Raw genomic sequence first — 17,347 nt, 5'->3', positions numbered from 1 at the left:
TCTCACATTCTGAAATTGTTCATGATAAAATTATATTCTTGGAGTTTTCCAGCATATACTTCAAGACTTTTGTTATGAACATATCTTTAATCCTTGCACATATAGAATCATTCTTAGTGCCATTCATATGTTAATATGAAATTCTTATTTTGTACATGGAGCAGAGCATGTTTGAAAATCATGAGTTGTCTTTTAAAAAATTAAGGTAAAATCAACAAATATCACTCTGTGATCCCAAAATTTGTCAGGTAGCTTCAAAGAGAAAAAAAAAAAAAAAATGACACATCAGCATTAGCAAACTCCCCAGGCAGAAACTCTGACATATTGCCCTTGAGTAAATCTAATGCATCACATGTTTTTTGGTAACTAGATCTGACAGATAGTTCCCATGGCATATCAACCCAAAACTATTCAAATACCACAGTGTAACTTGCTTTTCTGAATTTAGGGCACAAATTTTCTCAAGCAAGAAGGATGAAAGGTTTTCTTATTCTCCCTAGGAATTCCTGAAAAAAGAACCCTGGCATCCCAGAGGATATTGGTGTTCATGTAGTTCAATTTCCCATTTAATTGGGAATTCCCTTTTCACTACCACTAACAAGCTGTCACCTGTCTTTGCTTGCACACTTTTTATGACAGTTGCTGCCTTTGCAGGATCCCATTGGCAGTGTCTGCATTAAAGGCAGCACTAAGTTGCTAACTCACATAAAATCTATAAATTGGATACCTGAAACCCACTTTCAGAACCTTTTGTCTTCTCTTCTGAATTAGAAAAAAAACTAAATATGCCTTAAAGTTTCAATACTTCTTTAACCTCAATACAGAAACATTTTATGATACAGCAATAAAAACATAAAATATAAATCCTTGCCATGAACCTATGCTACCTCAGCTACTGCCTTGGCTTTCTTCTTCCATAATATTCTGGAGAAGAATATCATATGCTTGGTTTTACTTCCTCACTTCCTCGTAACTTTGGGGGCAATTGAGTCTCTATCCCACAACATCCCTGAAACCATGATTCTCAGTCTTATCCCTCTACACTTCTAAAACATCTAAATACTCCTGATTCTGTACTTCTTTCTAAAATATCCTTCTCTCTTATTTCCTCTGACACAATTCTTTATTGCCACCTATGTCTCCAGCCAATCCATTGCAGTATCCTTCTTGTACTTATCTTTCTTGTTCACTCCTTTATTTACCCAGGTTTATTTTTCTCCTTATTTTTTAAGTGAAAAAAAAAAAAAGAAAAATGGCCTTCAGAATGTCACGAACCCCAAAAATTATATCCAAAATTTTGTATCTATATATTTCTAGAACTAAAAATATTTACTGAGAACTCTAAAGTTTTCATGAAATGAAATTCTACATTGCTCCTTACATAAGTGCATCCACTCTTCTGATATCAGCTGTTTCCTGTATGCATCATTAGGCCACTCCACTGATAGCTCTCAAGTGCCTCAAACACAATAATATAGATGCAAATCACTATCTTACCACCACCACTAAATTTGCCTCTCATATATTATTTTCTGTCTTCATAAATTCCAACATTATCCATTTAGTTGTCCAAAATATAAACCAAGAACCAATCCATGGCTCATCCTCCTTACTCTCCAGATCCAGTTGGGGATGAAGTCCTCTCAATTAGGCCTCTTCAGCATCTTCAGAATTCATCCCCTCTCCATCCCTCAAAAAGTTAAAAATACAACTGCCATTTAATCTAGAAGTCCCACTTCTGGGTAGATACACAAAAGAATTGAAATTAGAATCTTCAAGAGGCATATGTACTCCATGTTCACCACAGCATTTTTCACAATATTTGAGATATGGCAATAGCCTAATAGCCATTGATGATATTATTGTACAGCATATCTTTAGAATTTATTCATCTTGCAAGACTGAAACTTTTTGAACAGCAGCTTTCCATCCCCTCTTCCCAAGTCCTTGGCAATACTGTTCTATTTTTTGTTTCTGTGAGTTTGACTGCTTTATAGTCCTCATGTAATGGAATCATGCTTTCTTTGTCTTTCTGTGACTGTTTTATTATTTCACTTAGTATAGTGTCCTCCAGGTTCATCAGGTTGTTGCAAATGGCAAAATCTCCTTTTCTAAGTTCTGAATGATATTCCACTGTATAAACCTGGTACTTTCTCATTATCTATTCATCCATCATTACAGTATATAAAAGGCACAAAAGAAGTATTTTCTGGTTGGCTGAATCAAGTATTATTCCTTACAAACCCTTCACCATCCTGGTTTACATACCCTAACAATTCTGTAGTAGTTTCTAATCATTGCATTTGTGATAAAATTAAAAAGTCTTTTTCATACAAATTATTGCCAAACAAGGTTTCACACTCCTGTACCTATAGATTTAACCTCTGAGAACAACAGTCAAATGATTACAACTGTTAGGTAACCGTTATGATTACAACAGTTAACTTCCATGGCATTGCTTTTACCCTGCTACCAAATTATCAAGTTCACTTTGAATCCTCATGACCATTGGTGTTAAAGAGGACCCAATACATGCACCCTTATTTACTCTTCCTAAATACTGATTCAGCAGAGGAATTATATCAAAAATTAATGCAGATGGTAAATGGAAATAGTGATGATAAAGCATAGTGAATGTGGCTTAAGCATAAAGCAACAGTGGCATTCTAATACTGTTAGGGGAAGCACGCTGATTGAAACCGCCCACCCTGGCCAGGCATCATAGTAACCATTCACATGAGTTGTTTTATGACAGGAGATCCTGTTAAGGGATACGGACCTAATAAGCCACCACCAACCGGAAGAGTTTGGGAAAGGTCGAAAGGAGACACTGTGTGTCTGTCCACTTCCCAGAATCCCTCTTGCCAGCATCCATCTTGGCTGAGCGATGCGTGCGCCACCAGGAAAGACTCTGAATTAAAATGATGGGCCAAAGACCACCCGGAAACTAGTCGCATCACCATAAAGCCCGAGACTATGAGCCACGCAGCAGAGCTGTTCTCCTGCGTTCCCTTACCCTACTGCTCTCCACCTGGGTGCCCTTTCCCAATAAAATCTCTTGCTTTGTCAGCACATGTGTCTCCTTGGACAATTCGTTTCCGAGTATTAGACAAGAGCCCAGTTTGGGACCCTGGAAGGGGTCCCCCTTCCTGCAACAATACTGAACCTCAGAATAACAGAGTTTACCGCCCTAGCCTAGGCAGCCGCAGACAACCAGGAGCCTTCCTGCATCTGCCCTTAAAGCTTCCAGCAAGGAGAACAGAATTGAATGTGTCCATCAAAAAGCATCTGAGTTGTTAAACGAAGAGGGAGGAAGAGCTGTGGCTCCTCCCACCCAGATTCTTCCCAAACTCAGCTCTCATCACAGAGAGAAACAAGGACCAAACAAATAGAAAGCACAGAATTTAGAAAATTTGATATCCCTCAGAGAAGACATGTAATAAGATTTGTCCATAAATGTATGTGCTGTGCTGTCTTGTACTATGCTAAGTTGCTTCAGTTGTGTCTGACTCCTTGTGGTCCTGTGGACTGTAGCCCACCAGGCTCCTCTGTCCATGGGATCCTCCAGGCAAGAATACTGAAGTGGGTTGCCATGTCCTCCTCCAGGGGATCGTCCCAATCCAAGGACTGAACCCATGTCTTTTACGTCTCTTGCACTGGCAGGCAGGTTCTTTACCATGAGCGCCACCTGGGAAGCCCCCATAAATGGATAAATGATAATATTTGCTTAGTTTATCTTACAGAATTGCTGTGAGAACTAAAAGTTCTTTCAAAAAGATAGAACACTACTAACTTGTTGAGATAAATTGATCTTATTTACACTTAGGCAACCCTGAATCTTGCCTCCACAAGCAAATAACTGTGTGAACTTGGGCCAGTTGCTTAGCTTCTCAAATTATTCATCTATAAAATAATACTCATCTCACAGTATTTGTGATACTTGTAAAAATAGCATGTGTAATATCTGACACACAATGCTTACAATATGGGAAAACCAGAAGATTAACAATAGTAGTACTACTGGCTAGTAATTAATATTACTATTAAGCAAGGGTATTCAGTGTATCAGAGGTAAAGCTTTCAAATACCATAGAAGCACTAGCAAGGTATCATGCTTTCCCACAACCTGCTATTTTCACTCAATACATAAAGATAAAGGTCTGTATTATCCTTTTTAACTGCTGTATATTATTCCAGTTGAATGATACTATCATAATTTAATTATAAATCTTCTATGGATCCTCGTTTAAGTGGATATAAACAAAAAGTCATGAACTAATATGGACACACATCTTTGTTCACCTTTCCAAGTATTTCTTTTGACTAAATGTCTAGAAAAAATGTTTAAAGAGGTATTAGAATCAGTCTTTTCAGTCTGATGTTTTTGATACCTCCCATCATTATTACACAAAATACTAAAAACATCTTGTATTTTTTAAGACCCACCTTGAGTCTCTCTCTTTTCATGAAGCCTTCTTTGACTGTGAGATCCACACTGCCCTTCCCTGAATCAAGTAGTACAATTTTTAGTTATAAACTCTCTTTTATTGTTATGTTTCTCATATATTAGCAGGTTCAACTTTCCAACTACTTTAAAACTCCTAGAAATTAAAAATATAAATAATTTCCTTGATGTGACCCAAATGCATTAAGGATATTAGACCAGCATTAGCTTAATTAGCAAGTAAAGTAAGTCTAGAGCCATTTTCCCAAACTGGTACCATTTGCTTTGCTGCTCTTTTAGCTTGCTTAGTTAGCATTTTCTAGCAAAGAAAAGGTAAAGAATTTTAAAACCTCTAAGACAAGAGGTTATTTTAAAGGTTGATCAATCAATAATAGGCTGAAGTGCATTTCTGCAAGTTTATTCACAGCTCTTTGGAAGAAATCTGTATACACACCCACAGTGAATTTAAAGAACCAGATCACCTACGCATCTCTGTAGCAGAGCTGCTCGCAGTCATTGACCAGATGTGCTGCCATGGGAATGTGCTTACTGAAGAACTGTGGACTCTGACAATAGTGTTCCTGCACTGAAAGAGGAGTACATTTAATTCAGTTAGCGCTTCTCTGAATACACTTCATTTTCTTCCACATGGGCAATTTTAAACGTTATATGGGAACGTAGGTTCTCAAAGTTTACTAAAATTCAAGATTCTAGGAAACATGATCAGATTTACAGTGTGCTCCTAAGGTCAACATAGAGTTGTAATTAATTTACATGTGGGATGAGCTCTACAGATTAAAATACTATGCCATAAAGTTTCAGACATAAGCTTTTAAAATAATCTTGCTTAAAGTAATGTCATCGTGAAAAGAACTTTAAAAATCCAAATGTTGTGCCTAACCTACAGTATTCAATATTTTAAGAGATTTATACACATTTATGAAAATGTGGGAATCTAAATTATATATTATTTCCTTGGACCTATCTTTCACTTAAGAAGACTGAAAGGCTTTTATTTTTGTCTACAATACAGTTGAAATAATGTTTGTGGGCTTTTCAGTGGCTCAAGTACCCTAGCTGATTGCTTCTACATCCAGGAAATAGTGTATTTAAAGTCGATTCTTCTGTAAGAACAACTGCTGATAAGCAAAGCTGTTTCCTTGGAAACGTCTAAGCAGCATCTGACAGCTTGCTGAACATCTGCAATTCACAACAATTGATCTTGGTAGCCTGTACTAGACAAGCTGACTTAAGAGGGGGGAGTGGTAAACTAGGCTGAGGAGTCAAATCTGAATATTCTTCAGACAGCAAATTTCTCATTGTCAGCCTTCTTCAAAGACTCTATGCTCTCTCATTTTATTATCTTGGAATTAATTCAGTGACTAAAATGTCATATTTAAAACTCAATATATAACAACATTTTAATTGGGGAAATGGTATTTTCAGCTTATACTTTTAAAATATGAGTTGCTGGAATGCCTATGGAGGACCTCTTCTCTGTTATGTAGAAACCAGTCAAAATCCAGTCATGACAGACCTTGGGCATCACTGAAATGGAAAATCTTTACCACTGTCACTCATCTATGCTGTCTGAGAATAAAAACTGAGGAGTCATTGGAGCAGCAAAAAGAATCATAACTAACCCCAAAGCAAATTATGCATCACCGTCGTGCTACTGTAAATAAACAAACAAAAAATATATACTAAAACATGTCTATCACATGTTCTCATTTGACACTGATCATCTGTGTCACCAAAATGGCAAATGTGAAGTTTAACACTAAGTAGATGGGTCTGGGCAAGAGAGACTACAGGATTGAGTGATGACTTTACCCTATGTGTTAACTGAATGGTCCTAGACCAGCTGCATCAGCACCACCTGAGTACCTCTTAGAGATGAGAATTTTCAGGCTGTAACCAAAACCTACTAAATCAGAAACTCTAAGATAGTATCCAGCCATTTGTGTTCTACAAGCCCTCCTGGAAATCTGGATATAGACTCAATTTTGAGAACCACTGCTTTTAGCATATACATTATGGGATGGTTACACTGGAAAATAATCCTCACTTGTTGCTGGGATGACTACCTACAGATTGTTGAACATGCTGATGGCAATAAATTATATGAAGGTGCCACACCTGCCTTTAGCAGAGTATTGAAAAGGGGGTCAGTAGGCTCAGAGCAGTAGGCAAAGAAGAAAGTATTATTATTTGAGACCAGAGAACCTACAAGCTGTATGATTCCATTGGAGGAAGAAAAAAATAACAGTTACTTCACTAAATCAATAGGGGATACATTAATGAGGGGAACACCAGCATTGCTGAGACTCAGTAATGTCTGTTCTCTGCAGCCAGAGTTGGATGGTACAATATGTTGCTATGGAACTGAGCTTCTTACTGTCAATGGAGGAATGCAGATGATGGTATTCTGAAACATCAGAGGCCAGATATTATACTTACTCATCAGAGGCAAGATGGATATAATTACTATAACAGGAAGAAGCTAGGCTGACAACAAGGTGCTAAGAGCGTGTTAGATTCCTAAGGGCAAGATAAGTTGAGCAGTCAATGAGGACAAAGCTTGACTTATATAAACAAAAATGATCAACAGCTGATGAGCAGCTGCTGCATTGGAAAATGATGATCCTTCTTCTACTTCCCAGACATGAGCTAGTCTTCTGTTCCAGAGCCCATCAATTGAAGGGAAACCTGTAACCCCTTAGAGAAGGACCCTGAAGCACCACAGAAGATGTATGTGTTGACAATCCCAAAAGCTATCCCCAGAGCACTACACAGCCTTTTAGATGAACCAAATTGGGGAGAAAAATAGCCAGTTCTTTTGAGGACTGCTGAATATAGGATGTGACTGGTGACACCAAAGAAACTAAAATGCCACCATGATCCATCTGTTAAAATGGAGACATGCAGAGGCAGGCTATAAATGGAGTCTTAGCCTGTGTTCACATCACAGTAGGATAATTGTTCCAGAGATTTCACTGTGTTATCACTGCCCTAGGCCCATGAGAGCATAATGGGGATGGATATTCAAAGCTGCTGTACAAGTCTCCCAATAGATCCCTGATCATCTGCAGAGTAAGATTCATCATGACAGCAAAGGCCAAACCCTTATAACAGCCCCCCTTCCTCAGCTAAGACATTAAATCGGAAGCAATACAAAATGCCATGTGAAATATCAGAGATTAGTACCACTCTCAAAAATCTAAAGGATGCATAGTGTAACTGTGCATAACAAACTCAAGAAATTATGGCAGATGGTTGGAGACTACCATAAACTTAACCAATGGGTAGCCAGATGTGATGTCTTCACTATAACAGACCAACATGGCCTTTGGCATTGGTATGTGCCAGTCGATCTGGTAAATGTATTATTTTCAATACCACCAGAAAGGAGGATCAAAAAAAATTCTCATTAACACAGGTCCACAGCAGTTCACATTCATCCTCTTGCCTCAGCTATATTCTTCCCTCACTCTTGAAATATAAGTATTAAGAGAATTCCATCATCTCAACCCTGGGCAAAACATCACACTGTTTTACTATAAAGTATCAAGTTATCTTTTTTGATGACTAAAACACATAATTAAGACATGCTGCTGCTAAGTCACTTCAGTCGTGTCCGACTCTGTGCGACCCCATAGACGGCAGCCCACCAGGCTCCGCCGTCCCTGGTATTCTCCAGGCAAGAACACTGGAGTGGGTTGCCATTTCCTTCTCCAGTGCATGAAAGGGAAAAGTGAAAGTGAAGTCGCTCAGTCATGTCCGACTCCTAGCGACCCCATGAACTGCAGCCTACCAGGCTCCTCCGTCCGTGGGATTTTCCAGGCAAGAGTACTTGAGCCTAAAATCTTGGACAACAACAAACTGACTCAACAGATATAAATGGGTGAGGCCATTCCAAAGAGACATCTGTGATAGACTCACTGATCATGGTTGACCTTCCTTGTTGTAAGGATTCTTACTCTAGCAAACTTAGATGAGACCACCTGAGCTACAAGCTTTCTACTGGGAACATCAAGAGCCGGTATGGGCTCCTCTAAGTGCATTTTTTCCTGCCATTACAACTGGCGTTGTTGCAGAGAGAGGCTGATCCAGAGCAAACATGATACGGAGCAGAGTCATGATGCACTTTGTCCACAACAGACATTATTGTCAGAAGCCAGAGATATTTTTGATATCATCTGTTATGCTGATAACCTAGCTTCTCCTGGCCAAACCAACATTCTTCTGTGATTAAGTTGACAAAGACCAACCCTGTTCTTAACAGGAATGAAATGTGATGCCTACAGGAAACTTTCCTAACAGTAATCATCATATAATGTGATTAGTTCTAATTAAAAAAAAGGACTTCCCTATATGCCAACTAAGGAGATGATTAATATAACATGAATTATGATGTGCCATGAAAGTCTATTGAAATAATGTTACAAAATCATTACAAACAAAAAGGAGCAGCACTCCTAGAAACTATAAAAAGAAAACAGAGTGGAGATATTATTAGTTTCAAAAAAAACGTGATTTGGGAAGAAACTGTTCTGTCTAGTTGACAAATAACACATGCCAATACCGTAAAAGTTTTTCCATTTTCATAGGAAACTGATTCACTGGGATCCCATACTTTGTTGAAATCAATCCTTAAAACCATCATATTCTGTTTTCTCTCATTTTATATTTCTGGTATTACTATCCAAATTAATATCTATGTTTCCTGTTGATTTTAGAGAGAGAATAAGTTGAGCCAACAAGAATATTCTGATAACTTGACAGTCACATCTCATTACTACTTAATGATTAGTATTCTGATCGTAATGGAGACAAAACCTCTTTAAAAATAGTAAAATGTTTTACATATTTGACTTCTGTTCTTTGATTATCTTCACCCTTGGCAATCTCATTGCAAACTTATCATATAAGGTCAAACTGACATAAGAACAGTCAAATTCATGTCTCCCGAACTGACAACTTTTCTTTAGTCCTGGCTGATGTCTTGTCAACACTTCAGATGAATATGGTAAATAGAATCCTTTATCTCCCCATTACAAACCAATTCTAGTCTTCTTTCTTTTTCTGTCTTTGGTGCCAACCAGATGTTTATCCTCCTCTTGTCTCTTTTCCTTTTTTCCCTCTTATCCAAAATGGTAATGACCTCTTTTTCCACCCCCGCTGCCCACTTTTGTCCTATCTAGATTTTCACTGCTGAACTCTCAGATGTTCTCACTAATTTCATAGCCAAAAACAATTCAGAAGTACATTAAAAATCTTTAGCTACCTCTCTTTCTAATAATTCGGCCTTAAAATTGACACACTTTCCATAACCAGGACTGGTACCTGGCATACTTGATGAATGTTTGGGTTTCTTTCCTGTCAACTAGACCTAAACTCAAATATGCAACGCCAAACTCTGGGCATACATGTGACCTATAGGTTAAGTCAGTGCACTGCTAATCTTACCAGTGATCCTGACCTATGAGAATTGGAGTTCTGGGATATCTCAGTTTAAGTGAAATGGAATCTGATACATTGCTTGGGTCTTCTCTGTTTCTTTCCATTGGTCCCAGTTATTTCTCCATTCCTCTATTATATATGATTAGATCTGCCAGAATCTCACCATGGCCCTTGCCATATCCGCATTCCATATTGTTAGGCTCAGTCCACATGCTGGATGCTCTGATAACAGCCACCATTTCTAATATCCATTCTAAAGCTATTGATTCCCCTAAGATTTTATGTCTTAAACATCAGATGTTCTCTCCAGGACCCTTGCTTGAGTCTCTCTTCCCCAGCTTGATGTCCCCCATGAGAAAGTAAGTGTCTACTCCATCCACATTTCCTTGCCTTCTATACTGCCAGAGGTACATTATTTATGCATGAAACTACCCAAGGTCTGACAATCCAGTCTATTCTACCTCCATATTATTTCTCAAATGCAGATAACCCTTTGATGTACACTACCATAAATAAACTTAGCTCAGAACAAAGTTGTTCAATAGAAATATCACATAAATATATATTACATATGTAATTCTTAATTTCCCAACAGCCACATTATAAAAAGTTTAAACACTAAGTGAAATTATTATGAATATATTTTATTTAATCTAATATGTCTAAAATATTATAATTTCAACATTTAATTAAGATAAAAACTATAGAGATGTTTTGCATTCTTTTTTTAAAGTATGTATTTGAAATCTAGTGTGTACTTTATATTTACAATATATTTGAGCTCATATACTAAATTTTGACTGGAAATACTTGATCTGTATTTATATTTCATAAAATTTATAGTTGAAAAATAGATTCACATCCCCATGTTGTTCCAAACATCAATGAAAACTTTCTAATAGCTGAATTGAGAAGCATTTTTTAATTTGAATTTAACTAAATTGAAAATGCAGTTAGTCAAACTAGCCACATTTCAGGTGCTCAACAGCCATGTGTGGTGAGCGGCTACCATATTGGACAGTATATGTTCAGGCTCATTATGCTCTGAAGAGAGTAATGTTACTCCTACCTCCAATTCCTTACCACCCTAAGCCTTTTATCGGTAGCTGGTAAATTATTCATCCTAAGGCAAATTTCTTATTACTTCTATTCCAAGACTTCCAAGGCTTTCAGTACCATGAGTCAACTCCAAACTTCTTAACCTCTTAACAACAACATGTAAAAGGTAGGAATCAAATGTGAGTGGCAACTGGCTTTCAAAAAAAAGAAAGGCTAAAATGTAGGTGTCTTCAGAGGGCAGGCCAACTACAAGTAAGCCAGTTTGTGCTGCAGCACCCCAGAAAGGTTTGGGAATTGAGATATTAAGTGCCTCTGAAGATGGAATGAAGGATGGGACTGAAACTTGGTGGATCAGCTAAACATCATATGACAAGGAGATAGATTCCAGATTCCATTCCTATTTAACTTACGCAATTCAAGAATTTCTCCTTCTAATCTTTAAATAATAACATTAAGAAATATTTCTTGAACCATAATACTGTACAAACTTTTTCAACAATGTGCCTTTTATCCTCCATTAGACTGTGAGTTCCTTAAGTGTAAGCACCATCTTGCACTCATTCTGCCGCTCACCCCCTGCAGTTTATAACACAGTACATGGCCCTCATTAAATATGAATGAGTGAAATGAATCACATGTGTCGAGTGCTTTGCTTTTTCCTTGAAAACTCACATTCAGTCTTCTTTGTTCCTTATATCACCATACATGGGCAGATCAATAGTCACATTGTTTGCTAACATTTTTTTAAGGCTTCGCGGAATGCCACAAGAGATAAATTCAAATCATCCCCATTTTACAACTTGGATACAGAAAAATTAAGTAACCTGCACAAAATTACACACTAGTAAGAACTGAATAAAGTCTGATACTGTTTCCACTGTTTCCCCATCTATTTCCCATGAAGTGATGGGACCAGATGCCATGATCTTAGTTTTCTGAACGTTGAGCTTTAAGCCAACTTTTTCACTCTCCTCTTTCACCTTCATCAAGAGGCTCTTTAGTTCTTCTTCACTTTCTGCCATAAGGGTGGTGTCATCCACATATCTGAGGTTATTGATATTTCTCCCAGCAATCTTGATTCCAGCTTGTGTTTCTTCCAGCCCAGTGTTTCTCATGATGTACTCTGCATATAAGTTAAATAAGCAGGGTGACAATATACAGCCTTGACGGACTCCTTTTCCTATTTGGAACCAGTCTGTTGTTCCATGTCCAGTTCTAACTGTTGCTTCCTGACCTGCATACAGGTTTCTCAAGAGACAGGTCAGATGGTCTGGTATTCCCATCTCTTTCAGAATTTTCCACAGTTTATTGTGATCCACACAGTCAAAGGCTTTGGCATAGTCAATAAAGCAGAAATAGATGTTTTTCTGGAACTCTCTTGCTTTTTCGATGATCCAGCGGATATTGGCAATTTGATCTCTGGTTCCTCTGCCTTTTCTAAAACCAGCTTGAACATCTGGAAGTTCACGGTTCACATATTGCTGAAGCCTGGCTTGGAGAATTTTAAGAAAGCTGAGCGCCGAAGAATTGATGCTTTTGAACTGTGGTGTTGGAGAAGACTCTTGAGAGTCCCTTGGACTGCAAGGAGATCCAATCATTCCATCCTAAAAGAGATCAATCCTGAGTGTTCATTGGAAGGTCTGATGTTGAAGCTGAAACTCCAATACTTTGGGCACCTCATGCGACGGGTTGACTCATTGGAAAAGACCCTAATGCTGGGTAGGATTGGGGGCGGGAGGAGAAGGGGACGACAGAGGATGAGATGGTTGGATAGCATAACCGACTTGATGGACATGGGTTTGGGTGGACTCCGGGAGTTGGTGATGGACAGAGAGGCCTGGCGTGCTGCAATTCATGGGGTCGCAAAGAGTCGGACACGACTGAGCAACTGAGCTGAACTGAACAGAAGAACTGAATTGAGATGTGAATGTTGACAACCTGAATCCTGAGCTTTAGCTCTTGACCAATATCCTCTACTGATCACTATTGAAAAAGCAAAACAAAACAAAATCTATTTTATAAGAAACTGAGATCAATTTGCAGGTATTCTAACTCAAGATGTTGAGTCATCTTTATCGTCTTATTTCCCTTAGATACTCGGTGTGTTAATGAGTGAGTAAAGATGAGAGCCACAAAAACAGACACTGTCTACGGTGTCCGTTGCTATATCCCGCCACCTAAACCAGTGTCCTTTATAAACTTATCTCAATAATTTTAATAAATGATTATATGGGAATAATATTAGTAAATATTTCTTCAATCATATCAATTCTGGATAAATTGGCCATCAATTTTTAGATCATTTAAGAAGAGAAATATACTCTCAAAGCTCACAAAATTACAGCAACATAGGTGCTTGGAATAAACAGTCTTCCAGATCCTTAAGCAAGTCAGTTCAGTTTTCTAGGGAGAAGGTGAGCATTCAACCACAGAATCATCATCTTTCTGTAGTTTTGATAAACCTTATACAAAGAAAAAATATTACGCAAACATATATTACAAGGGCTGCCCTGGTGGCTCAGTTGATAGAGAATCCAACTGTAATGCATAAAGAATCCACCTGCAGTTCAGGATACCCCGTTTGATCCCTGGGTAGGGAAAATCCTCTGAAGAAGGAAATGGCAGACCCACTCCAATATTCTTACCTGGGAAATTCCATGGACAGAGGAGCCTGGCAGGTTACAGTCCACAGGGTCACAAAGAGTTGGGCACGACTTAGCAACTAAACCACCACCACCATATTACAAAGCGGAAAATAATTACCTGGAAATTCAAAGGGAATGAAAAATTATTTGCCTCAAATATAGTGATTTCCTAGGTAAAAGGCCTCTAATTATCTTCTGAAATGACCTAATTAGTTTATCATTCCTTTGCTGTATGTAGTGAAGAGCGCAGGCTGGACTGCTGCTCCCTCTCGGTGTCCCTTCCTCCACTATCTCACCCCCTCCCATGCAAATGATAATAGCTATTTGACTTTAAGTCACTTCATTGTTCCTGCAGCTTCTACAGTTGGTTTTCTTTCACTGTTTCTATGTCAGGTATCTGACTTCTTCCCCAGTCCGCAGAATATTGGCATTGTCTGTGTCTATAACGTTTCTGCTCTTTCAGTCCTACTGTAATAGAATATGATTCTCGTGCAGCACTACAATGCAACTAATCAAATCGGGGATCTGTTTCACAACACAAGAGACATATGTATGAAATAACTTCAGCCTTCACGAAATTGCCTTTTATACAATACTCCGTAGCTTCATCAAAACAGCCTTCTTCACTGAGCAGCTTATTGAGAGAGAAGCCACAAAGTCACAGTGCGTTGTCTTCATAAATTTATTGCAGATTCTTATGCTCTAGATCTCTTCTACCTTCTTGAATGTATGTGCTAACCAATTGCCAGGCTGTCAGCAGGCTGCCTGGTTAAGATGAATTTCATAGGTTTAGTCACTAGTTTCTATCTCTATTTCTCATAATCTAGCCCTACCTCAAAATCCTTTTAACTGATAAACAAAAACATGTAGATTTTTCCAAAAGTGTTCTAATTTAGTTGTTTTTATGTTATAGAACTTTATAGAAATTTGCAAGTACAAAACTTTTTAAAATCATAGCCAATTGTATGTATGTAACTTCCCAACAGTGCATGTCCTTTACAGGCAGTTACAAATACCTGTCAGAATATTTTTGTATTTATTTGTTCCTATTCTTAGAGGGAAGAAAAAAAACCTACATTGATGCCCTTTACTTTCCCTAAGGAAATATGATGCCTAAGTAAGGAAAAAAAATTTCTGCAAGATAAATTCTGTATCAGAAGTTCAGCTATAATTTAAGATGCATCAAAGAGCTCACAGAAAGCTGAATGCTATTGATAAAAGTGGGGGATAATCTAACAGACTCCCACATACTTTTAAACCTTAATATTTGTTTTGTTCTACTTGATCATTACTGTTTTTCTCTTCTAAGGGATATTGGCTATTTCCAGTTTATATTTAAATATTTAGAGGGAGTAGAATGCAAAGGTCTTGGAATTTTTTCTCCTACTTCTCCAAGTTTTCCTACAAGTGAAATAACAAGGAGGGCCTATGTATCTTCAATAGCATGATATCACTATAAAAGCAAAACTCCTTCACCGTTCCTGAAGGACCAGCTTTGTGCCAGACACTGGGTTGAGTTCTGGAAACATAAACTGAGTATGACCACCCTGATCACATCTAGTGAAAAAGACACAACTCAGCTCTGATAACACAATGTGAGGCATATGCCTGCATTGTTTCCACAGTCCTGAAATTAAAAGATGCTTACTCCTTGGAAGAAAAGTTATGACCAACCTAGACAGTATGTTAAAAAGCAGAGACATTGCTTTGCCAACAAAGGTCCGTCTAGTCAAGGCTATGGTTTTTCCAGTGGTCATGTATGGATGTGAGAGTTGGACTATAAAGAAAGCTGAGTGCCGAAGAATTGATGCTTTTGAACTGTGGTGTTGGAGAAGACTCTTGAGAGTCCCTTGGACTGCAAGGAGATCCAACCAGTCCATCCTAAAGGAGATCAGTCCTGGGTGTTCATTGGAAGGGCTGATGTTGAAGCTGAAACTCCAATACTTTGGCCACCTGATGCGAAGAGTTGACTCATTTGAAAAGACCCTGATGCTGGGAAGGATTGAGGGCAGGAGGAGAAGGGGACGACAGAGGATGAGATGGCTGGCTGGATGGCATCACCGACTCAGTGGACATGGGTTTGGGTGGACTTAGGGAGTTAGTGATGGACAGGGAGGCCTGGTGTGCTGCGGTTCATGGGGTCGCAAAGCGTGTCGGACACGGCTGAGCGACTGAACTGAACTGAAGTTCCAGAAAAGGAGAAGCTCTTATTCTTTTCAGAGGGTTGAGAAGCAAGGAGGCAATGAAGATTTTTGCCTTGGAAATGAGTATAATTTTGCCAAGAAGTAGGACAGCCCTTCTCAAATCCAAATCCAAAAGGAAAAGAAATTAAGATGTCATGGATGAAAATAAGTAGGAAGGGGGAAAAGAAGGAAAGACTTTTTATTTTAATCCAAGTTAACTACTCATTGAAGGCTAATTTTTCCATAATAAAATCACATAACTTGGGAAATATTATATCAAGCTGGTTATTTGGCATCACCTAATCAACAGAAAATGATGCTATAGAAAAAAATATTTTAAACAAAGACTTTTTTATTTCAACTGAATTCAGTCACCCAGAGGTTTGATGTATCTTTGATAAAACTTCCTTTTCAGAATGATCTGACAAGGTATTCCAATGATATCACAGGATTAGTGGTCCTAGTGAAACAAGATGATGGCTGGAGGTACTCTCCAGAGGCTCTGCCTCTGATGATTCCTCTGACTCATATCATCAAAATAATTTCAGCTTTGGTACTTATTTATAACTTCAAAAATACCTTGAAGATTCATAACTACTTTATGATTCTGGTAATTATGGCAATCAGAATGAACCTTAAATGACCAGCATAGCACAGCACCTCAAAACTTTGATATCTACATGGCTGGAAAGATGAATGTCAAAAAATAAAATTCAAAAAAAAAAAACCAGTTTTGTTTTTCAATTTGGACTAGCCTGGCTCTTCACCATTCCTGATTATACCACTGCCTCAGTTATTTCTCCTGACATCAGTGAGTAGAAGAATAGAAAAATCAGTCGTACAGTGACCTAGTTAGTATCCCTAACTAGACACAGTTAAATGTGACCGGGGCTGGGTGAGGGGGCACGGCGGTTGCGTGATGGTTACTTAATTAATGGTTGCGTGATTTATCACATTTTCACTAACTTTCTGGGACTTTCACTTGGGTAAATAGAAAAAAAAAGCTCCCACAGAGGCTCCTGCATATTTTTTACATAAAATATTGATATTATGAAAATAATATATGATAGGGTTTCCCAGGTGGCACAGTGGTAAAGAATCTGCCTGCCAGTACAGGAGACATAAAAGATGTGGGTTCGATCCCTGGGTCAGGAAGATCCCCTGGAGTAGGAAATGGCAACGCACTGCAGTATTCTTGCCTGGGAAATCCCATGGACAGAGGAGCCTGGAAGGCTACAGTCCATGGAATCACAAAGAGACGGACACAACTGAGCGACTTTACACACACAATATATGATCACTGAAGAAATTTTGAAAAACATACAAAAGGAAATAAGAAAAAACAAACAACCAGAGTCACTAGAGGAGACTCTCAAAAAAGATTGGCATCCTATTTTTCCCCCTCCTATTGCGGGGAAATATTTCCACATAATTATAGTCATGTGATATTCTATAATCTATATTAATATTCTCCTAATTTAAAAATTAAGATTATTATCATTTTTTCTTATAATAATTGATGCCAAAATGAATATCTTAAATGTAACATAGAT

This window comes from Giraffa tippelskirchi, chromosome 1 (assembly GCF_054371585.1).
Source record: "Giraffa tippelskirchi isolate mGirTip1 chromosome 1, T2T-mGirTip1v1.2.pri, whole genome shotgun sequence".
Classification (NCBI taxonomy): domain Eukaryota; kingdom Metazoa; phylum Chordata; class Mammalia; order Artiodactyla; family Giraffidae; genus Giraffa; species Giraffa tippelskirchi.
This window is presented reverse-complemented; position numbering follows the sequence as displayed.